This window comes from Cornus florida, unplaced genomic scaffold, assembly GCF_030987335.1.
Source record: "Cornus florida cultivar Cherokee Brave unplaced genomic scaffold, ASM3098733v1 CherokeeBrave_3.0.0_Hap2_Chr11, whole genome shotgun sequence".
Lineage (NCBI taxonomy): Eukaryota > Viridiplantae > Streptophyta > Magnoliopsida > Cornales > Cornaceae > Cornus > Cornus florida.
The window spans coordinates 52,637,125-52,662,320 of NW_026775581.1; positions in this window are offsets into that span (position 1 = coordinate 52,637,125).

A 25,196-nucleotide genomic window follows, 5' to 3' on the forward strand; every position below is an offset into this window, starting at 1 on the left:
AGATCTAGCCAATTGAGATCGGAATTCAACTGGTCTGAATCTAGATCTAGCATTATTCACGTTATCGAAGCTCAGATCTGATCCAGAATTGGCGGTTGATGACTTTGCTCCGGTCAGGAATGATGATAGGTGAAGAGAGCTCAAATCCAATAGAGAATGGTCAGTAGTTGATGCTCGATGAACTGATGAGTATGATCGAAGCCCTGTGAAGAGAGAATACAGAATTACGAGCTGGAATGGAACGTCGGGAAGATCCAGCTATTCTATGTCCACCTCTAGTAGGATAGGGAGTTTTGCAGTCCAATGATGTTCATCAAGATGATCCGGAAGGAAACAATCGCGTGAATCTTTATAATGTAGAGATCATGCCAAGCGATTTACCGCCAGACATCTGTCAGATGGAGGATCGAGAGGGATCTATCCATTTGGATCAGCATCGTGAACGGATCATGCGAGTAAAAGCCGCAACGTTCATTCCAAGTTAGGGAAGATTGAGGCGCGATAAAGCTATGGTGTATGGCCATCATAGAGCTAAGTCACCATGCCAGAGTGAATTCACAAAGAAGAGATCGTTTGATCCACCCTACAGGCCTTCAATGGCGACGTATGACTACATGAGCTCTGAATGGAGACCTGTAGACCAGAGGATTCCCCTATAGTTCTCAAGGGAGAATGAGGCCCTCCGTTCATCAGCCAGAACAGTCATCTCTCCATTCACTGATGAGATCCTGAATGCTCCGGAATGAAGAAAGTTTTCTATGCCGGTTTTCATTCTGTTTGATGGAACGACTGATCCGATTGACCACATTTACCATATTTAATTGAAAATGGCTCTAAACACGGAGAATGATCCTCTGATGTGCAAGTGCTTTCCAACAAGCTTGACCAGACTTGTACTTAACTGGTTCAAGAATTTGGCCCAAGGATCAATAACTAGCTTCCCGGACTTGTGTGACAAGTTTATTAGTCAATATTATCGGAATAAGTATCCGACCTAGGATGTTTCGAGCCTGTTTACAATGAAGCAGCACGAGGATGAGTGACTTCAAGCTTTTCTCACCAGGTTCAACCTTGTCAAGAGTATAGTAATGGAATGTCATCCATCCATGGTAGTTCAAGTGTTCAAGCTAGCAATGAACTAAGGGACACCGTTCCATATGAGCCTGGTGGTGAATACGCCGAAGACCATGGACGAGCTGAATAAAAGAGCTAATGGTTTTGTGTTTTTGGAAGAAGAAAAAATAGCTAATGCAAGGAAGACATCGATTATATCAACAGAGGAGAAGACCAAAGCCAAGATCCGTCAGAAATAAGCTTCGCCACAGCGTCAGACCTCCTAGGAGGCAGAAAAAAGGCCTAGAGAAGAGGAGATGGTCATTCCACTCAGAGTAACTCTCGCAAGACTATACTAAGAAAACAAAGATATGTTTTGCTCTTCTCCACCAATCAGATAACCTCTTGAGCAGAGAGATTAGTCTAAGCATTGTGCTTTTCATATTGACTTTGGCCATTAGACTAACGAATGCAGGAACTTAAGGAGGCAGGTGGAGATATTGATAGCAAGAGGAGAGTTTGCTGGATATATTTAAGGGCTGGCGACGAAGCAAAACCGACCGGTAGAACAAATAAAGAGGAATTAGAAGCCAAGTTACAATAACACTTAGCCCGTTCAGATTATTAATGCAATTTATGGCTGACTTGAGCAGTCAGAGGAGCTCCTCAGGACGCGCCTCCGCCAAGCACTGATGAAGAGGAGAATAGGATATGTGAATGCTCTGTACCAGTAGAGCGCATTGACTCAGATAAAGTTCGATAGAGTAGACCTGTTGCGCTTTCAGACCCCTCATGAAGATCCACTGGTCGTCAGTTTGACGATTGTAGAGTGCTTGGTATGGTGAGTTCTGATTGATCCAGGGAGCAGTACGAATGTCATGCCCAGAATAACATTTGACTTGCTCGAAATCATGCTAAAAAAGCTCAAACCCACCGGAAATCCATTGCTGGGGTTCGATGGGAAACGGGTGGAGCCCATTAGTACAGTGGAATTGACAGTACAAGCTGCTGAGAGAGTTCTAACAGAGAGCTTTGTGGTCATTGAGATCCATCCATCTTACAATCTCTTAATGGGAAGAGGATGGATTCACAGAGTCTAAGGTGTTCCGTCAACTCTGCATCAAGTGATGCGATGCTCGGGCCCAAATGGAAACAGGGTGATTGATATATATAAATAAGATCAGGTAACGGCAAATTAGTGTTACTTTGTATCTTTAAAATCTGTTGGAAAAGGAAAAGTTCCCATTCGTTCTGTTAGCCCAAGATAGCAATTACAAGAGCCCTCACTCAATAATAGTAGGGGGAGGAGCCTTCAATCATGACAGAAGAACCTCTTGTTGATGTGCAGATCGATCATGGGAAGCCAGACCGAACCACAAGACTAGGTTCAAGACTGGTAGTGGGGGAGAAACAAAGGTTGATTGGTTTCCTATTTCAAAATGCAGATGTGTTTGCATGGAGTCATTCAGATATGTCAGGGATCAGTCCTTTCGTATCTTGTCATTCCCTCAATGTAGATCCGAACGCAAAGCCTGTAAAGAAGATGCAGCGAAGGTTTACTCTAAAGCGTAATCGAGTCATAACCGAGGAGATTGATCGATTGCTCAATGCAGGATTCACCAGAGAGATCCAATACCCAGTTTGGCTATCAAATGTAGTTGTTGTGCAGAAGAAGAATGGGAAATGGAGTGTATGTATTGACTTTACCAATATAAACAAAGTCTGCTCAAAGGATAGCTTCCCATTGTCAAAGATAGATCAAATGGTGGATGCCACAACAGGATATGAACAATTAACCTTCCTGGATGCTTACTTAGGTTACAATCAAATCCCCATGGACTCGATTGACGAAGAGAAAACCTCTTTTGTTATCGAACGAGGAACTTATTGCTATAAAGTTATGCCATTCGGATTAAAGAATGCTGGAGCTACTTATCAGAGGCTGATCAATAAGATTTTTAAAAATCAAATAGGGCAGACTGTAGAGGCTTACATTGATGACATGGTGGTAAAGAGTAAGAAGAAAGATGATCACCTGGAACATTTATAGGACGTATTTGATGTGTTGAGAAGGTATGGAATGAAGCTTAATCCAACAAAATGCTCATTAGGCTTGAGCTTTGGCCAATTCTTGGGACACGTGGTTAATCATAGAGGAATCGAAGCTAGCCTAGCCCAAGCAGAAGCTCTGATCAAGAATGCAAAACCAAAGATGGTCAAGGAAGTGAAAGCTCTTACAGGTCGGATAGCCGCACTAAGTCGATTCATTTTGAAGCTGTCAGATTGCTGTAAACCATTTTTTGATACAATTCGAGGCCATGGAAGACAAGCCTAGGGGGATGAGCAATGACATGCACTGATCAGCTTGAAAGAATATATGCGGAACCCTCCAGTCTTATCTGCTCCTATATGACGGCCCAAGTTTTTCAACCCGGTGTGTCAGTGATGAACCGAAAGATGACCCGATAACGGATCCGAAGTGCGGAGGCAAAAGATAAAACAATGGTCTCTAGAGATACAACATGGCTCTAAGACACCATTATGACCCTCAACGAGGTCACGGAACCCAAAGGAATCAAATGCAGAAACAACGTTTCAAAAACAAACAAGAATGAACCTAGGGGCAAAATCATCATTTCCAGCTTAAAGGTTGGTGCCACCGAGCACACCGTTGGAAAGATAACGAAAAATTAATGAATTTAGACTCAAGAATCACTTAATTCGGAGTCCGGATGAAGAAGATATGGCTAACGGAAGAAGAAGGGGCAAAACGGTCCAAAAGAGGCAATTCATGAACATCTAACTGGTTAGGAGACCTTCCTAACCAGTTAGGAGGCCAAAATTTACAACCAAAACACTAGCCATGCACATGTAACCGGTTACAAAACCCCTCGTAACCGTTTACATGTGAAGAGGGCAGTAAAGTGTAACCCAAAAACCTAGCAGCAGGGTTTTTTCTGGAAAAAATGGAAATTTGGGGGCCAAGATGACATTTTCTCAAAAAACTCAAAGAAGAAATCCCCCTCAAAATCGAGTTTTCTACATGACTCATGTGAAAAATCAAAAAATACACACTGTAAAATGCCCAAAATGCCCTCCCAAGAAAACTGGTCCAGAGGGTCCAAAAAGCTGCTAAATGGAAAAACAGAAGCTGAACTTCGGGATCGATTTCCGATGTCAAGACGACATTTTCTGGAAAAATACAAAAAAGAAACCCCCCCCCCCCCTAAAATCACATTTTCTATTCAACCATGTGAAGAATGGAATTTATTTCCCAAAGGAAATTCCCAAAATACCCTTAGGTCAGAATATGCAACAAAAGTGTAAAATGAGTCCGTAGGAGGCTCATTTCACCAAAGAAGAAGCTTTGCCCAGAAACGACCATGGACGCAAAGGTAACTTATCTAGTAAGATGTGCTACAATGGTCCATGGCTCAAAAATATGGCCGATACAAAATATGACCCCCCAACGGCCAAAATGCCAAAAACGAAATTTGAAACGAAAACTTGGAATTTAAAATCATGAAATGGTTTCAAAATGCCACTTGGCCCTTGGCCACACTTCATACATGGTGAATGAATGCTAATGGAAGAATCAAAATGGAATTCCAACACCCAATGCAAACATTGTGAAGCAAAAACTCAATATTTTTCAATACTTTCATAATATTCCAAGAAGTTAAAATTTACATAGGATACAAATTACATGTCATTGGCCTCCGGCCTCATCTCATATATGTCAAATACATCATAAAGAGTGTACTCATGTACACATTACATATAAGGAATCAAATGTACACATGTTGGCATATAAGACTAAAATTGGCATTCCAAGCCAACCTTCACAAAAATGGAACTCTTCAAGTCCACAAACCATCCAAGCATAATGAAGACCTCAACTTTGATTCTTGTACCTGAAATATGCCCCAGTATCGTAGGGGTGAGTAACATAAAGCTACTCGTAGGAAATGAGCATGCATCGACCTACGTTTTACAAGTTTGCATGATTTAATTATTGTGGTTCATTCGACCTAACGTCTATGTCAAAGGTGAGACTTAAGGAGCATCCTAACTACCTAAGATCATTTCTAGCATTAATCACCTCATTCATGCAATTTTAGCAACATAGGGTCATGCTTACACAAAGCAACAACATAGGAGCATGCTTACACAAAGCAACAACATAGGAGCATGCTTACACAAAGCAACAACATAGGCGCATGCTTACATAAAGCAACAACATATAGATTCTCAAAGTTATCAACTTGAAGTCTAAAATGCAACATCAACTAAATATAACAATTTAGCATAATTAGAATATATAATAGCACACATCAAGACATAGATTCTCTAGGTTATCAACTAAAAATCTAAAAGTGTGAAATAAACTAAATATATCAATTTAGTATGGATATACTTAACAATATCAAAATCGCCAATAGCCAAAACCACAAGTCAACAAGGTAAACATGATTGTCAACTTGGAATTGAATGCGAAAACAAATAGTGGAAGAGTTGGACATTACGCTCAGAATTTTGCCGAGACCTCAATAGTTATTCCGGGCACTAACTCGCAGGGAAGACCACCCTAAGTGCGCACTATCTCAATGACTTAGAGGACTCACGTCCCCGTACTAGAGCAAACCCTAGCCATCTCAACTCAACAATGTTCCAAGATTCCAAAATAAGCCAAATAAGTTCATAACTTATACATATTACTACTACATAGTAACAAGTTAGCAATATAACTCTCAATTGTGCATAATAAGCATTTCATATCCATAATGCTACGAAATCACAAGCCAACAATATATTCATATTAGAAACATACTCTCATGAATATAAATTTAACAACAATGCCCTTCAATGCATATAACACAATCAAGTGAATACTTCACAAGTCTAAATCCATGATCTTAAAATAGAAGCACCTTCTAAAACATGATTAAATCCATGGATAAACAAGATAGAATCTAATTACATCAAAATAATTAAACTCTCTAGATTTCAAATCATTTCCAATTGGCCCCAATTTAATATATGCTAATAGACATATTATGGTCATTACATATATTCATACAAAAGCTTAATTAGGCCCATGAAACCACAAAATTAGATGTTAATTAATTCTCTTAATTAAAGTCTCTAAATTTTCAAACTCAACCAAATGCTCTCAAATTAAAGTATGTTAACTAACATGCCAAAACTTAATTTAGAAGCATAATATAACTCAATTTCATGCAAGGTACGGCCATGAACTTTAATCTTTCACAAAAGATAAATATTAATTAAAAAGAGCAATTCTTATTTAATTAATCCAAATTTAATATATGTTAACCAACATATTAAAACAAGATTTTTTACCACGCCACAATTCAAAACAAAGTTATATATCATCATGAATTTTAAATTTTTTACAAAGAATTAAAAATTACTAACTTTCTAGATTTGATACAAGGCACATATATAAGTTGTATAATCATGTTAAACACTCAATACAACACACACAAAAGCCTAAAACATTCCCTACCTCCATTTGAGATGAAATCTCAAATCCCCACCAAAATAAATCGGCTCCGAATCTGACTAAACTCCTAGGTTTTGTCGGGGACAACACCACGAACATGAATCCCAAGCAAGCCCCATCAAAAACATAACTTGACTTCAAACCCAAACTCAAGAAATGGCCAAAACAAGATTCCAATTGGTTGGAATCGAAGGCTTCGCCGAGGGGAACAATAAACACTAAGGCATTAAGGTATATCATTGAAGGGAAGAAGCTCAAAATAAAAGAGAGAATATGGCAGCCATGGCTGCCTCTAGATCCGGCCAAGAGAGAGGAGAGAGAGAGTAAAAATCTGATTTTTCACTTAAAGACCCCCTATTTTTAGAAAAACTCAAAAAGTGTCCTGAACGGGCCCCGCCGAGTCCGGAAAAGTGAAATCTGAGCAAACGCTCTCAAACGGCAAAACTCTATGAACAAAAAAGATTCCAAATGAGAAAATATGAGCAACGGAAGAAACAGCATCAAAAACTGAGTCCCGAGCAGAGAGTTATGCCCAAAACAAGTTTGGCGTAAACCGGGGCCAGAAACCTTGAAACTGGAAAACATCGTCCAGGAGGAAATTCTAAGAGCCCATGACTCAATGAAATATGAAAATGAATCCCATATGAGGATCCAGGCTCAAAACAAGGAATTGAGCAATAACTTTCATTAATTGCACAATGACCCCTCCAAAAAGTGAAAACTGCAAAACTGCCCCAGAATAAAAATATCTTCCAAAAGATATTTTCTTAGATACCCCTGAAATAAAATATCTTCAATAGATATTTATGAAAAACACCCCAAGAAAAGAAAAAGTTTCCAAAGAACTTTGCATTTATGCTCCTATGGACACCTAGAGCAACCAGAGTACTTTCTCACGAAAGTAAAGATACGTATCTCATAGAAATCATTGGGAATGAAGATATATGAAGTCAGAAACCAACTCTGAACACAAGAAGTGTGGTTACGCAAACAGAGTGAGAAATGAGGAAAAGACGGAATAGGGAAAAAGACAAAAAGTGAATAGTGTCAAAAAACGAAAAATGTGGGAATAACTCGGTCCTCAAAGGAAGTTGTCAATCCACATAAAAGAGTCTCAGAAATCACTCCAGAGCACTCGAGACGACACTAATCAACAAGAAACCAAACTCAGAAGGGAAAAGACAACGGAAAAAATTTATCCGAAAAATACGGGTCATTACATCCCGAACCAGGTGAAAAGCTTTTTATGTACCTTGGTGTGTCCAGCATTACGACAAGTGAAGTTCTGGTTCGTTGTAAAGAAGGAAAGCAGTTCCCAGTGTTCTATGTTAGCAAAACAATGGCAGAGCCGGAAAGAAGGTACTCAAAAGGCCGAACGGATGATCCTGTCATTGGTCAATACGAAAAGGAAGCTCAAGCATTATTTTGAATCCCATCCAATTGTCATTCTAAGAACCTTTCCTATAAGGATGATCCTACACAAGCTAAATTTATCAGGAAGGATGATAAAGTGGGCTATAGAGTTGAGCTCATTTGACATAACATACGAACCCAGAATAACCATCAAAGGTCGAGTAGTGGCTAATTTCCTGCTTGAATGTGATGTTGAAGACTTAGAAGAAGATCATAGAGGTTCTTTATGGAAACTCTTCATTGATGGCTCTTCAAATCAAATGGGGGCAAGAATTGGGATCAAGCTGCAAACACCAGAGGGTACCACGTTGAGCCAAGCGATCAGACTTGAGTTCAGTGCAACCGATAATGAAGCTGAATACGAAGCATTGCTGGCTGGACTGAAGCTGGCTAAAGAGTTGAAGATCAAAAATCTAGTTGCTTTTAGTGATTCATAACTAATTGTTCGGCAGGTGACTAGGGAATATTGAACCAAAGATGAGACAATGGAGGCCTACTGCTTTGCTATTCTGCGAGAAGCAAAAGACTTTGATCAGATCAAATTCATCCAGTTGCCAAGGGAATATAATGAAAATGCTGATCGGTTGGCTTGTAGTGTGTCCAATTTTGGAGAAACATTGGTTAGGGTCATCCCGGTTGATGTACCAGTCGTTCGTCTTTAATGAACCGCCTGGTTCGAACGCTCAGCAAGTTAATGTTATACCATATGAGCCAAGCTGGATTGACCCAATCATAGCTTTTATACATGATGGCGTGCTGCCTGAATAGAAAGATGAAGCAAGAAAAATCATATCGAATGCCGCGAAGTATGCCATTGTGCACAACCAATTGTACAGATAGTCTTTTTTGGGTCCGAACTTGAAATGTGTTACCCCAACAGAAGCTAGAAAAATCATGCGAACTATCCATGAGGGGGTATGTGGTAATCATTCAAGAGGAAGATCTTTGGCCCATAAAGCAATGACACAAGGGTATTTTTGGCCGAACATGTCGAGAGATGCAGAAGAATTCTCTATAAGATGCGATAAGTGCCAAAAGTTCAGACCATTAATCCACCAACCACCTGAAGACTTGCACGTAATGGCCAAGCCATGGCCTTTCGCACAATGGGGGATGGATGTGGTTGGCTCTCTATCCACCGCGAGGTTGCAGAACAAGTACGTTCTGCTAGCAACAGATTACTTTACCAAATGGGTGGAGATAGAACCATACCCTAGTGTGACCCAACGTCAGGTAAGACGCTTCATCTGGAATAATATTATTTACCACTTTGGCGTTCCAAGGTCGATCATTATGGATAATGGGACTAATCTCGATAGCAAACAAGTGACGGAACTGCTGGAAGAGTATGGAATTAATCAAAAGTTGGAAGTAATCAGCCATCCCCAGGCAAATGGTCAAGCTGAGATCACGAACATAACAATCTTTGCTTGCATCAAGAAAAAACTCGAAGATGAAAAAGGAAAATGGTTAGACGAACTTCCGAACGTCTTGTAGGCTTACAGAACAACCGCAAGACGGTCGACCGAAGAAAGCCCTTTCGTTATAGCATACGGCACCGAGGCAGTAACACCAGTTGAGCACTTAGTTCCAATTGTTCGAAGTTTAGCATGGAATCAAGAGCAGAATGATAACATGTTAAGGTTTAATCTTGATCTATGGGAGGAGAAAAGAGATGCAGCGGTAGTAAGACTCGTATCTTATCAGCAGACACTCATGAATCGTCACAACAAAATGGTGAAACATAGGAACTTTGCCCCTGGTGACTTGGTTCTGAAAAAGAAGGTGGAGATTGTCAAAAAGATGGTTTCACCATGGGAAGGCCCATACAGAGTGGCGAAAGCCATAGGAAAAGGGGCGTATGTGCTGGAGACAAGCCATGAAATGCCACCTCTCTAAAAAGGTACTACCAGTAGAAAGATTAAATTATATTTTAAGTAGCATTCATTCAGAGTTATGCTCTTACAAGTGTGTAGACTTTACAAAGATGTATAAAAAAAGTTTAGTTGATTTCAAAAATTGAAGTGAGCAAAAAATTCTTTTTTCTCTCAAAGTAAGTGGCAGCTGGCACTATGAGCCGAACACCAAACACAAGCACAAAATAATGCCAAGTGGCAAGTGGCATTCTAGTCGAGCACCAGACACTCGGCAAAGTAAGTGGCAACTGGAACTATGAGCCGAACGTCAAACACTTGCACAGAATAATACGAAGTGCCAAGTGACATTCTAGCCGAGCACCAAACACTCAGCAAAGTAAGTGGCAGCTGGCACTACAAGCCGAACGCCAAATACTTGCATAGAATAATGCCAAGTAGCAAGTGGCATTCTAGCCGAGCGCCAAGCACTCAGCAAAGTAAGTGGCAGCTGGCATTATGAACCGAACGCCAAACACTTGCATAGAATAATGCCAAGTGGCAAGTGGCATTCTAGTCGAGCGCTAGGCACTCGGCAAAGTAAGTGGCAGTTGGCACTCTGAGCCAAACGCCAAACATAGAATAATGCCAAGTGGCAAGTGGCATTCTAGCCGAGCGATTGGCACTCAGCAAAGTAAGTGGCAGCTGGCACTATGAGCTGAACGCCAAACACTTGCACAGAATAATGCCAAGTGGCAAGTGGCATTCTAGCATAGTGCTAGGCACTCAGCAAAGTAAGTGGTAGCTGGCACTACGAGCTGAAAGCCAAACACTTGCACAAGATAATGCCAAGTGGTAAGTGGCATTCTAGCCCATCGTCAGGCACTCGGCAAAGTAAATGGCTACTGGCACTAAGAGCCGAATGCCAAACACAAAAAAAAGAAAAAAAAAAGAAAAGGAAGTAAGTGTGTGTGAAGTGGCAAGAGGTATTCCAGCCGAACGCCAAACACTTGTGAAACAAAAAACCAAATAGAAGAATCAAGTTATCAACTCATCAAGTTATCAACTCATTCAAGATTGAAGGATGGGAGCTTGGCAAAATAGAAATATCATTTCATTCATCATAAGAAGGGTTCTTGAAGTACATGAGTTGATGTTTGGAAAAAAAAAAAAAATTAACAGAACGCTAGTCTGCAGCTTCCTTTCCAAGTCTAGATCCGTTGCCTCCCCCATCATCACTAGCTGGTTCATTGTTGTCTTCTCCGCCATTGATTGCATCGCCATCTCTGGAGGGAGAGTCAAGGTGAATGACCTCATCAGCTGATAGATCTCTGTCAGTGACAGCAGCAGTGACAGGAGTAATGGTGGTGATACGAGAAACGTTCATAGGAGTAGGGCGAATAAGTGGAACCACCCCTGAAGTTGCGATTTCTTTGCACTCAATGAATACGTCTTTAGCGGGGGAAGGATCTGGATCTTGATAGATATTCGGTGGGTTGATATCAAAGGAGGCATCCAGCTCATTTGGACCAGTTTAGGAGCTTGATTCACCCTCAGGGGGGGAACGGTCAATGAAACCATCTCTATACCCCTCGGCATATTTAAGAGCTCCTATCCTGGTAAAACGAGCATACAGAGCTCTCATGCCACCATCAACTCTTCCGATGACATTCAACAGAGTAGAGCGTTCATTTGAGCACCTCTCCTCGGAATTTGAATGAGTCAGTCGTTCGGCAATCAAAGTGCGTTGCAGGTCCCCCTTTTCCGTCCTCAGTGCATCCCTCTCAATTTGAATAACATTCTTCTCAGTTTTCAGAATATCAACCTCATCTTGAAGGGAATCACATTCATCCTTTAGGACGTCCTTCTCAGCCTTCAAATCGTCCCTCTCAGCCCTCAGAGCGTTAACCTCGTTCTCCAGCTCATTCTGCTTAGCTAGCAGCTCTGAGTTTCTAGCCTCGGTTAGCCTTTCTGATTCAACAGATCTATTAAAAGCAGCAGAGAAGGACTTGAGCTTCTTGTTTAGAGCTTCAATGCTCTTCTGAAAAGTGAACATCCCATAGAGAGTCTGCAAAAAGGGAAAGGTGTTTAAATAAGTCCAGCCACGAAATGGTCAGAATGGAAAAAGAAATGTATTAAAAGGGAATGAAGAATTACCTCAACGGCGGCTGCAGGGAATCGCCGGTATATCTCATTGAAGATCATTTTGTTTTGATCTGAAATATCTTTGGGAGTCCAGAGGCCCTTGTAGAAGGCAAATGATGTAGGTAGGTCCTTTAATTAGGAGTTCGTGGGGACAATGACTAACCCATCCTCACGCCAGAAGAAGGGGCGCCATGGGATAACTGTTGGTGAAGAGCCATAGGTTCTGGCTGACTCACCCTCTGAAATGGACAACTGAGGAGGGGGAGGAGGACTGGTGACCCTGAAAGAGGTCCAGGCCCTCTGGGCTAAAGGAACATCACTTTGATCAGAGCCACCCTTGGGCATAGGCCTTTTGCCCATTCTTCAGCTCGGACAGGAGAAGATCCAACACCGTTCTGAGAAGAGCTAATTCTGAGAAGAGTCCCCAGTATTCTGAGCACCATGTGGGGAAGTCTTAGCCAAAGTATCAGATGGTTCATTGCTTGGCACAATGGTTTGAACTTCAGTTGAGTTTGGTGCAACTTCAATTGGGTTTGGTGCAGAAAGCCCAACGATTAGATGATCGATAGCCTGGGATGGGACCAGAACAGGTGAAGTAGTTGCAAGGGTGTCAGTTGTGGTTATAGGAGTGGGGGCAGAACGCCTCCTCCTACTGAAGGAAGGAATTCGGATGTTGGTCATGGTAGATCCAAGGAGGGATATGTCAGAGAGGTTATAAGGTATGAGCAAGTCGGTGGCTGAGGGGATGTTATTCAATACTCTCTCCTTCAGAATGTCATGTCTGGCCCTACAAACGCTGTAAACCAATTCGTCATGATTTATTTGAGGGCATCTACAAAGGAAAGTACAGAAACGGGGAAGGAAATTTTCACAATGGCAATCAGTGGGATGTCTCTTAAACTTCTTATAGTTAGAGACGGAGCACTCTCCAAAGGTGGTTGGAATAAGAAAAGATTGAGCGAATAGAGTTTGCCAATTTCCACTGACCCCTAATTAGGTTTTGCCTCCAACCTTTCTCGGAAGAGAGCTTGTCCGTACAGATAGACCGTTTCTCGATGGGGTGGAAGTGAAAATACTTCTCATAGTATTTGATTTTGTTAATTCGATAGCAAATAAGGAGGTCAATGATGTCTGGGTCAATATCCCTATCACAGTTCAAGAGCAAAAGGATTGATATTACCTTAAGGAAATTAGGGTTAACTTGCAGACGGTAAAGCCCCAATTTGTTGAAGACGTAGCAGGAAAAAAAGGTGTAAAGGAAACCTAATTACGTTCAAGTGAAGAGCAGATAATAGAATTTCCCCAGGAAGGAGACCCTCACCAAAGCTCCCATCCAGATTCGTGGGATAAAGTCTGAGGGAAACGTCGCTTGGGATGTTGTTCTTAGAACGAATGGCGTCCAAATCAAAGGAAGCCATAGAAAAGGGAAGAACTTTCTAAATAAAAAGTTCTTTTCTTTTAAAGGGAGTAACAAATAAAGAGACTAACCTTGGAGAAGAAATTACAAAATATCCTGTAACAAAGCAAAAGCCAAATTACAAAGAGAAACCCGCCGGAGAAATTAAGGGGAAGCTCGCCGGGAAACGTAAGTAGAGGCAATCAGATAAGATGATAATGAAGGTCGAAAGTGAGAATGGTTGCAGGAAAATTAGAACTAAGGGGTTAAGGTTTTTTGAAAGTGAGAGTAATTCAGTACCCAAGGAATTATAATGAAAGTGGCGCAGCAAATCTCTAAGCATAGATATCTGAGCCAACCGTTCAATTCCCCATGTCATTACTCCGAGCCATAAATTACGATTATGTCTTTTCAATAATCTCACCCCAATTAATTAGGAAGAGATTATGGGGGCAGGTGAAGATATTAAAAATGACCTGGGCTCGGTTCAGTTCGGATTGCTCAGAACGGGTCGAGCAATAACCACTAAAGTGAAGCAAGCCCTCTTTCAGAAGGCCCAACACGAAGAGGTCAAGGAAGGAACTGGAGGTAAGATGAAAGGGATTGGGCCCAAAATGAATGAAAATGGACAACACCAACCCATTACAATGAAATCAATTAGGAAACTTCAAGAGTGGCTGTAACCGTCTATAAATAGACTAGAAAATAGAGGGAAAAGGGGTTGGAAAATATTTGAAGTGTAGAATTTCTCTCTCTAAATTAGGGAAAAAGTTTCTTGCATATTCAAATATGTTGATATATATTGATACATGATGATGTATGCATAATTGTGAATGAATGATGATGTATGTTTGGGCCATGGATGAAGCTTATAGGTTAAATGAATGTAATTTTATCTTTGGATGAATGTAATTAAGGATTTGATTTAGCCGTTTGAAAGTTCAATGATGTAATTTAATTTTTTCCATTGTATTTCAAATTGTAAATATTTTTTAAAGCCATGTAATCTTCATCAACGGATGCTATAAAGCTTCAAGAAGGTCCAAGAGGGTTTATTTTGGCTTCAGGAATTTTCTGAAAAGTTTTTAGAATTATTCAAAAAAAATTCTGGAATTTCATTTTTAATTTTTTGGATTTTCAGCAGTTTTCCGGCAACCGGAGAGTTGCCGGCGGCAAGGCAGCGCCGGCAAGGTAGAAGACCAATCCAGTGTGGTGCGGTGCACATGCAGCTACACTAGCAGCCGTTGGATGATGATTAGTGGTAAGACATGATCCCATGTGGCGCACCTACATAGTGCATAGTGAACACCCAGCACTACCAAACATAATAGCCCATGAATATCACGCACCATATATTGCCAGCATCAACTGGCGCGTGGCACGCGTTGCCACCTACTGCAATCTCTTACACGTGCGTGCAAGCATGTGGGGAGCATGGAAGGCATGTGGCAAGTGCGTGTTGGCTGGTGGGTGGGTGCGTGACCTATTTTTGTCTTCCACAGGTGAGTAAGACCTTACGGTGGACCTCCCTGCTCGGTTTTTAAGATTATTTTGTGTTGTTTTCACTCGTTAAAGAGTGAATTATTGCCCTAAAGTGGATTTTAAAGTTATTCTCCACTACTTAAAGATAGTGGGAGTTTAAATGGGGTGCAACAGTTATAGCACCTTGTAATTACTTAGTTTTAAATGTTAAAAGCTAAATCCATTGGCCATTTCATTTTATTTACTTTATCTATCATTTATTTATTTATGTGATGTGTGAAATGTGTGGAATAGATAATTGTTAATTAATTATTATTTATGTATTGGATCCATGATATTTATTTAAATGACTTGATTTATATTAATTAAAATATGAAAATTAATTGAATTTGATTACTAATTAATTAGAGGGCACTAAAGGGGAATGGAAAAATTATTTTTGTAAATTATTTTTTAAAGTGTGCCTCAAATTAAATATTAGTGAATCATTTAAAAGTCCAGATATTTTCTAAATTTAATTGGATTAAAATAAAAGCGTTTTGCATGCATTATATCATGTAAATGAATAAATTTAAAATCCTAATTATTAATGATTAAAAATTGAGTGGGAGCGGGGATTTTTATACATTACCCCATTGTCTTCGTTATTATAACCATTGTGATTAGATCTTCAAAAATAAGGACCCACGCATGATTTGAAGAGTCTTGATATTACAAGAATGGTTGTCTCGTGAAAATAAAAATATTAAATGTTCACTGTAATTAGATCTTTAAAAATAAGGCCCTACGCATGATTTAAAGAGTCTAGATTATAATGACAAGATATTTAATGTTTTATTTTTCGTTGGAACATTAAATAACGTTATACACTTAATCTAAAATCAATAGTGTTAGCTCCCCAACGGAGTGGTTTACACTAGTTGATTTTAGAAAGGCTAAACAAAATTGGGAATTATTTTAAATAGATAGACAAGTCATTGTCTTAAGAGATATGAAAATGATGGGATTTGCCCGCCAATAGTAATAATGAACTTCGCCAACCAAATAAGTTATTGGAGTATTGGTTATCCGATTTTTCATGCAGTGGTTAAGGGACCCACATATTATTATTTTAATGGAAGTGCTCACCTAATAGCAAATGAATCTCAATAATAGTAATAATGAACTCCTCCATCAGCATAAGTTATTGACGTATTGATTGTGTGATTTATTATGCTACGAAATTGAGGGACCCGCATTAATTAAAAGGGATTGTTCACCAATAGTGATAATGAACTCTTTTTCTATTGAGATTTATTATACTATGTGGTTGACAAAATCATTTTAATTTTAAATATGCATGATAGAATTAATAATTCACCTTGTATATTGTATGAATGCATTTATATTCAGATAATTATGTCTAATCCATTTAATCTGCTTGCTAATATATTCAATGTATTTGGACCTCATTTATATTAACTCAAAAAGGAACTTAGATATTTTATTCACAATGTAAGGGTACAAAATGTATTTACTACTCCTATACTTAATTCTTTTACTTTTAGATGTTTTGGTGATATTAGATAGAGCGTATGCTTAAGTACTATGTCAGACTTGAACACCATCAAGATAGCCTAAGGAATTCCAGTATGAGATCGAATTTTGGAAAATGATTGTTTATTATTTAAAATTTAACTGGAGATCTATGGGGCTGACTTGGGTGGTAAGTTTCAAGTTGACATGATTATTGCCTTGTTACCAAACTCGTTCGGCTCTTTTAAAATGAACTAAATAAGGAACCAGTTTGAGTTCACACTCGCTAATATTCTTATAGAGTTGGTAACATATGAAGGGATAATCGAATGTATAGGCATTCCTATCAATCTAACCTAGTCTATACCATCTTCTTCTAGGCCTAAGTGGATGGGCAAAGGAAAAGAAGAAAGATGACAATAGGACTAGGCTAGCACAAAACATGGGGATCCAAAAGGTTAAAGGAAATAAGTCGGTGTATGTTAAGGGCGAAGGAAACTGTTTCTTTTGTAACCAACTAAGACACTCAAGGTTGTAGCTAAGTCAGTGGGAGTATTACATCTGAAATTAAAGAGTATGAGGATATTAGTATTAGAGAACAATCTTTATGCATAGATGTTAGAAGTAATCTCATTCTTGTTTCACTTTTGGTTTATAAAAATTGTGTTGTTACTTTTGGTAAAACTGCTTTTATAAAATTAAATAGATGTGCAATTGCTTCTGGTGCATAGAAAGATGGTTAATATACTATAACCACAAGCTCTTAATATTTGCAGGATGTAGAAACTAATGTTGCATCTTCTAGATTGAATGTTAAGAGAAATTTTGTTATTGTTGACTCATTGTATTTTTAGTGTCTATTATTGAGTTATAATCAATAAATATGAGATTCTAAGATTGGTCAACAAAGGTTTATTACCTAGTGAGGCAGGGGAGCCTAAACCAACTTGTGAATCCTGTATTGAAGGATAAATAACTCTAAAGGCTTAATTAGCCAAATGAAATGGACATAAAGAACAATTGGAGTTGGTACACACTGACACGTGTGGTCTTCTAAACATCCAAGCAAGATTACTCACATTTTGGATAAATTTACCTGATGCGACACAAGTCTTAAACTTTTGGTAGATTCCAAGAGTGTCAAGATTAATGTGGAGCACAGATTAGGTAAACTTATCAAAACACTTCGATCTGATCGTGGATATGAGTATTTCTTGGGATAGTGCAAAAACTATATAGTCAATGAGGGCGTTGTGTACTAGTTTTCCGCAATTGACGCTCAATGTATTGAGGTGTCAAATAAGAATAACAAAATTTTGCTTAACATGGCTAGATCTATGATTTGATATGCTTCATTATCTCTTTCATTTTAGAGTTTAGCTTTAATGATATCGATGCACATTATGAACTGCATTCCATCTTAGTCTATCTCAAGGATATCTTTTGAGCTGTGTTTTTTACTAAATCTTAGTTTAAATCACATGCGCAGATATCAATCAAGAATTAACATGGCTAAGACTTGGTTCTAGTATGGGAGATAGTGTTCCCTACACTATAGTGCGCACTAGGGGAACATACCCATGGGTTAGTAGTCCTAAAGTGATCCCAAGAGTACGGTTTTAATTCGGGTGATATCCCGGTTTCCACATTGGTTGATTTCACTCTTTAAATTTCAAGTTGTTATTCCTTGAAGATTTAAAACTTGTCATATTATGTGAAATGCTCCACTCTTGTTTCATTGTATAGGTATTATGCATTATTCTTGCTTTTATGTATTATTCTTGTCATGTTAATTAGAATGTTCCAATCATGTTAATTGCATCGATAATGTAATTCTTATTAACTTATATCCGAGTATTCTTCTTTTCATGATAAATGGAATGTTCCAACCATGTTAATTGCATTGATAAGTGTGATCCTTGTATTCAAGCATTTTTCTTGCCGTATTATGTGTATTACTCTATACCTTGCTAAATTGTATTGATAATACGATTCTTATTGATCTAAATTCAAGTATACTTCTTATCGTGTTCTTTGGATTATTCCAATCTTGTTCAATTACATTGATAATGTGATTCATGTTAAATTACAAACTTGTCGTATTCCTTGGATTATCCCAACCTTAATTTGTTTCATGTATGTATGTGTACCATGATTCTTGTCGATTACACTCTAAAGTAGCTTAGGATGATCCCTGAGTCTCATCTTTGATATAGACATTGGGTGGCATGATCCTTTTAAACTATTTCATGTTAGTCTAAAAAATTTGTAAGAAATTGAGTCTATGCATGCTCATCTCCTACGAGTAAACTTGTTTACACACCTCGAAGTTACTGGGGGTATTTGACAGGTACAAAGACTTGGTTCATGATGCTCATCATTCCTTGGATGACTTGTAGCTTTTAAGTTTTCATTTTATGCAAATGTTAGCATGAAATGTCATTTTGTAGACTTATATGTCAAAACTTGTACTCTTTGATACCATACGTGTAATGTGTACATAAATACAGTTTTTTGTAATGTATTTCACATGTATGACATGAGGCCAAGGGCCAATCATGTTTATATTTGCACTTGTACTCATTTGGCGCCATATTTTGTTTAAAAATGCATTCTCATCAACTTTGGGAGTTTGGCATATCAAATTTTGTAAATGAATTATAACAAGGTCTTAGGCTATTATAACATGTTTAAAATGTCATATTACACTTGCGTGTATGGTTACATCATCACACAATAGCATATAGTGTAAACTGATCATGCCATGGGGGATTCAAAAGAGACTTAAGGACTATTTTCCAATTTTGGTGCATAGCAGGTTCATTTTCGCATTTTTGACCTGTTTCGGTCAACTGGTGGCTTGTTTCGGTTGACCGATGGCCTTTAGATTTTAATTGCACAGTAAAAATCACGATTCCAGTAGCCATTTTCATCTCGAGCCTCAAACCGGTCGACCGAAATGAAGGCTCATTTCTCTTCTTTTCCTGGCTCATTTTGGCAGACTGAAGCTCCATTTCGGTTGACCGAAATGGCGCTGCTTTATGGGCTTTGCTTAGTTTGTTGCCTAGATAGGTTTGTTGGCCTAAGGATTTTATCTAAAGGTCAATCTTATGTTTTGATGATTACAAACCATTAATGATGTTTAAGTACTAATGTTTTAATTGAGTGATATATAGTTGATCAATATTCAATCCTCAATGTTGAGCTAGAAGATCCATTCCAAGCATTACAAATACTCAAGCTATGGATTCAAGGAAGCCTTAAAAGTTGCAAGAGATCAAAGGCATATTCAATCAAAGAAAAACTCGAACTTCAAAGATCATTCAAGCATTTCAAAGAAAGAAAACAAGTCTTCATCAAGCCTAAACGATCATGGTCAAGAATGAAGAAAAGGGGTAGATAAGATGGTGAGAGCTTAAGATTTAATGTCAAAGTATTTTTGAATTCATTTGAAGCTCATCTCTATAGGACCATGCATATCATACATCATATGCTCCTACATCATTAGCAATAGACTTTGAACTTCAATACACATATATTTAACATATGAAGTCTTTGCTAAGAATGAGTTAGTTCAAGCTTGCATAAGCTTTGAAAGAACTCAACTTAAGCTAGAAATGCTAGGACCATGCACATTAATCACAATACTTATTTTGGTCTCTAGAAAGAAAAGGAAAAGGCATTGAATTTTATATTTCATCTTTAAAGCCCTTATTGCCATAATTTGGTAAATGACTCTAGGACACAATGCACTTGAAATTTAACATCTTCATATGTCCCTAGACTCCTGGAAACAGGCCTTGAACTAAATTGAATCATTCATCAAAGTCCTAGGTGCTAGAAAAATGAATATCTCAAAAGAAGCTATTTTCAGCCTAGAAAATTTCAGACCAGCTTGCACTAAAACTGCTATAACTATTTGTGTAGTTGGAATTTTTACACAAGGCCAGTGGCATTGGAAAGCTGACTTCGAGCCCTTCAGTTTAGACTCAAATTTAACCTAAATTGGATTAAAAATGACTGAGATATGAGCTTCACAAAATACCTGATTCTGCTCTGCGAAAATTCTGACTAGGTTGCACTTAAACAGCCATAACTTTTTCTATGGTTGGAATTTTTGAGCAAGGCCAGTGGCTTTAGATAGCTGACTTCGAGACAATGAATTTAGACTCAAATTTCACCTCATTTGGAGTTTCATGGACTGAGTTATGTCTATTTGAAGTCATGCACTTTTTTCTGTCCAATTTAGCAGCAGCCTTCATGAAGCAAGAGCAGCCTCTATAAGAAATAGAGCCAGCTCTCTCAAAGACTAGAGAAGGCTCTACAAATTTAGAGACGGCTCAGAAAAGTAGAGAAGGCTCAATGAAAAACTAGAGAGGGCTCTACCAAAAAGTAGAGAAGGCTCTACGAAAGTAGAGAAGGCTCCACTTTTCCATTGAGCCGTCTCCTTTTCAGAAAAAGAGCCTGCTCCACTTTTCTAATGGAGCCGCCTCCATTTGAAATTGAGCTGCCTCCACTTTTGTAAAGAGCCGGCTCCTTTGAGGGTTTTGAATTACAACGGCAATTTTTCTGCATTTATTTTCCTCTAACCACTTCTAATAGCTATATTGAGCTATGAATTTCTTTATATATACAGAGGGTTTGTCTGAAAAGAAAACATGATTTTAAGAGACATCATATTACATTGCAAAGAGAGCTTTTGTTTTCAATCTTCTCATCATCTCTCTCATTTCACTCTTATTCTATCTTGAGAGATTCTAGTAAAGATTGAAAGGGCTGTTGCTCTTGTTTTAATCTTCATAGAGTTTTTGCTCTATTATACTACTTGAGAGAGCATTCAAGAACATTCATTCAAGTGCATCAAAGAGAGCTTTTGGCTCTACCATTATACAGAGCTTTTATTCTGGTTATACTCACTCATAGACCCTCTGTTCAGACATCGATCTTTATCTCATATACAAGCTTCCATAGTTGAATCAGAGTGAACTTCAGAGAGCATTTAGTGAGCCTTTGCTGAACTTTTGTTCTAGTATTTCATCAGAGCTTTTGTTCTGTATTTTTCCTCATCATCTCTCATACATTTCATACTTAGAGTTTGAGCTTCACTTGATTTCATATATACTCTATTGTGAGGTTTGATTTGTATCAGTTATTGAGAGGATTTCTTGTACTGCAAATTCTATCTACAAATCTGCTGTAAGCCTAGGAGGAAGAGTTTCTCTTAGCAAAGAAATTGTAAGGGCTGGTGTGGCCTATGTAAAACTAAGAGAGGTGGTCTCTTAGCAAGGATACTGTAAAGGGTTGGTGTGACCCAAAAGGAAGCCTAGGAGAAGGGTGTTCTCCTAGCAAGAAAGAGAAGCAAGGTCTTGCTTCAATTAAAGGTTTGCTCTCCACCATTAAGGAGAAGCTCTAAGGAATTTGGGAAGTCTCAAGAGGGATCTTGAGCCGAGGAGTAGGAGTTTCCGAACCTCGTAAAAATTGCTGTGTTATTGTTTGCAATCTCTCTTCCCTTATCTCTTTTAAAATTGTGCTAAATTGATTACTTTCATATCTTGTTTATTGCATAATTGGTTATATTGTTGATTAGAAATTGTAATTCTATAATTTGCAAAAATTGGCCATTGACTCTATTCACCCCCCCTCTAGAGTCAATTCTTGGGTAACAAGGTTAACTTCGTTTCGTTCGTTCCAACTTGACCTTATTGATCTTGTTCATGCCATTTAATGGTGTACATGGTCTAGTTTGAACTAGATCTTGTTCCTTTAAGGGTCATTGGTGCCATAGGATACTATTTGACCTTTTCATTCTAGTTTTCGCTTCCGCATTTATTTTCGTTGGGTTCCGTGACCTCATAAAAGGTCATTTTAGGGTCTCATAAGTGTGTTATGCCTTGGGAGAGCATTGTCTTGTCTCTTGCTTCCGCATCTGAATAAGTTAACGGGTCAATCTTTGGTTCATCACTGACGTACCGGGGTGAATAAAAACCCGGGTCATTATAACTGGAGCCAAACCCTAGCCATCGAGCAACGTCCTAAGTGGTTTCAAAATAATAAGTTAACAACTTATATACATATTAAATAGTACACGAAACTATCTTCATGCACAAGTAGGTTGAAACCACACAATACATGCTCGAAATACACAACTACTATAGGATAACAATGTTGAATCTTCAGAGTGCGATTCGTTACACGTTATAATGATATCACATGTCGAATCTTCAGTGTGCGATTCGTTACACGCTATAACAATATAATTCAATATTCAAAGCATAAACTAAGGAATCTAATACAAGTCTAAAATCATGCTTTAAACATACCACCAATGTCAAACTCATGATTAAATCAATAATGCAATAGAAACGGTAATTAATCAAGTGAACTAATTAATTTCTCTAAGTTTAAATTCTCAACCAAATTGTCCCTAATTAACATATGTTATACAACATAACTTGATCATTACATATATCAATTCAAAAACTTAATTAGGCCATTGAAACAACAAAATGAAATTTAATTAAATCATGATAATCAAATTCCTAATTTCTAAAACAACATCAAATTGTCCCAATTTAATATATGCTAGTATACAAGTCCTAGTCATTACAATTATCAATTTAAAAACTTAATTAAACCAATGGAATCTTTAAAATTGATTTTTATTAATCCTTTTAATTAAAATCTCAAGAATTTCATACTCATCCAAATGCTCTCAAATTAAAGTATGTTAAAGAACATGCCAAGACTTAATTTAAAAGCACATTATAAGTTAATTTCATGCAAGGTACATCCATGAGAATTAAACTTTTACCAAAGATAATTATTAAATAAAAAATGCAATTCTTATTCAATTAATCCCAATTTAATATATGTTAAAAAACATATTAAAGCCCAACTTATCATCATGCCACAATTCAATTCTAAGCTATATACATCCTTGTAAATAAAATCTTATATAAAGAAATAAATATTACTAATTTTCTAGAATTGATACAAGGCATGCAAATAAGTTGTATAATAATGGAAAACACTCAATACAACACATACATAATCCTAAAACATCTCCTACCTCAATTTGAGATGAAAATCTCAAATCCCCACTAAAAGAAAAGTGTTCCGAATCCGACGATACTGCGGGGTTTTGTCGAGGACAACACGATGAACAAGAATCCCAAGGAAGTCCCATCAAAATCACAACTTGACTTCAAACCCGAACTCAAAATTTGGCCAAAAATGGATTTTCATAAGGGGGAAAGGTAGAGCACGACGAGGCCTACGATAAACATTAAGGCCGAAGACTTTTCGCCAAGGAAAAGTTGTTCAAAGGAGGAGAGAGAAGGTGGCAGCCATGGCTTCCATGGAATCTGGCCAAGAGAGGGGAGGAAGATGATGAAATCTGACTTTTTGACTTTAAGTTCCCTATAAAAAAAAAAAAAAAAAAAAAAAAAATGTCTCGAAAGGGTCCCGCCGGGTTCGAAAAAGTGAAATTTGAGCAAATGCGCTCAAACAGAGAAACTCCGTGAACAAAAAAAGATTTAAAATGATAAAATATGAACAACGGAAGAAACGGCGTCGAAAACCGAGTCCCGAATAAAGAGATATGCCCCGAACAAGTTCGGCGGCAACCGAGGCCAGAAACCCTGAAACTGGAGAAAAATAACCAAAAGAAAATTTTAAGAGTACCCGACTTGACAAAAAGTGAAAATGAATCCTATACGAGGACCTAGGCTCAAAACAAGGCAATAACTTTCATTAATTGCACAATGGCCCCTCAAAAAAGTGAAAACTGCACAGCTGACCCAGAATGAAAATATCTTCCAAAAAATATTTTCTTAGAAACCCCTGAAATAAAATATCTTCAAAAGATATTTATGAAAAATACCCCAAGAAAAGAAAAAGATTCTGAAAAACTATGCATCCATACCCCTATGGGTTCCGGGAGCAACTAGAGTACTTTTCTACAAAAGTAAAGATACGTATTTCGTGGAAACCGCTTAGAATAAAGATACGTGAAGTCAAAAACCAACTCTAAACCCAAAGAGTGAGGTTACGCCAACAAAGTGACAAACGGGGAAAAGACAAAATAGGGAAAATGACGAAATAGTGAATAGTGTCCAAAAGTGAAAATGTGAAAATGACGCGGTCCTCAAAGAAAGTTGTTAATCCAAACAAAAGAGTCTCAGAAACTATTTTCGAGCACTTGAGATGACACTAAGTGATGAGAAACCGAACTCAAAAAGGAAAAAACAACGGGAAAAAAATATCCGTAAAACTCTAAGAAAAAGTAAAGGAAGGAAAATGACTGGGTTATTACACTTTGCTGACGTGGCTTATATGGATCGCCAACCTTCAAATGATCGTAAATGAATCTTCAATCGATCGAGAATGCTCTAGGGTATATTTTCAGATTTTTCAAATTTTCTTTTTGACTCCAAAAATGGCTTAATAGGCTCTTTTTTTGCCTGTTTGAACATTATTGACCCAAAATAGACAAAAATAAGGATTAGAAATAAAATGGGAAAGTAAGATAGATAAATGGACTAAAATACCCCATCTTATGTGCTAAAATGTGGAACATTTGAGCACTTATCACAGCCCCAAACTTAGATATTACTAGTCCCTAGTAATGAACTATAAAGCAAAGAAAGAAATAAACAACTAAACAACTATGAATAGAAAGCAATAAAAGGATAATGCCACTTTCATGAGGATCACGAATGCATTTAGCATTTTCAACAAGCCTTTTAGACCCCTAAGTTACCCTAGTAATCGAGTGAAGTCTTGTGAGGGTTTCCAGAAATGATACCCATAA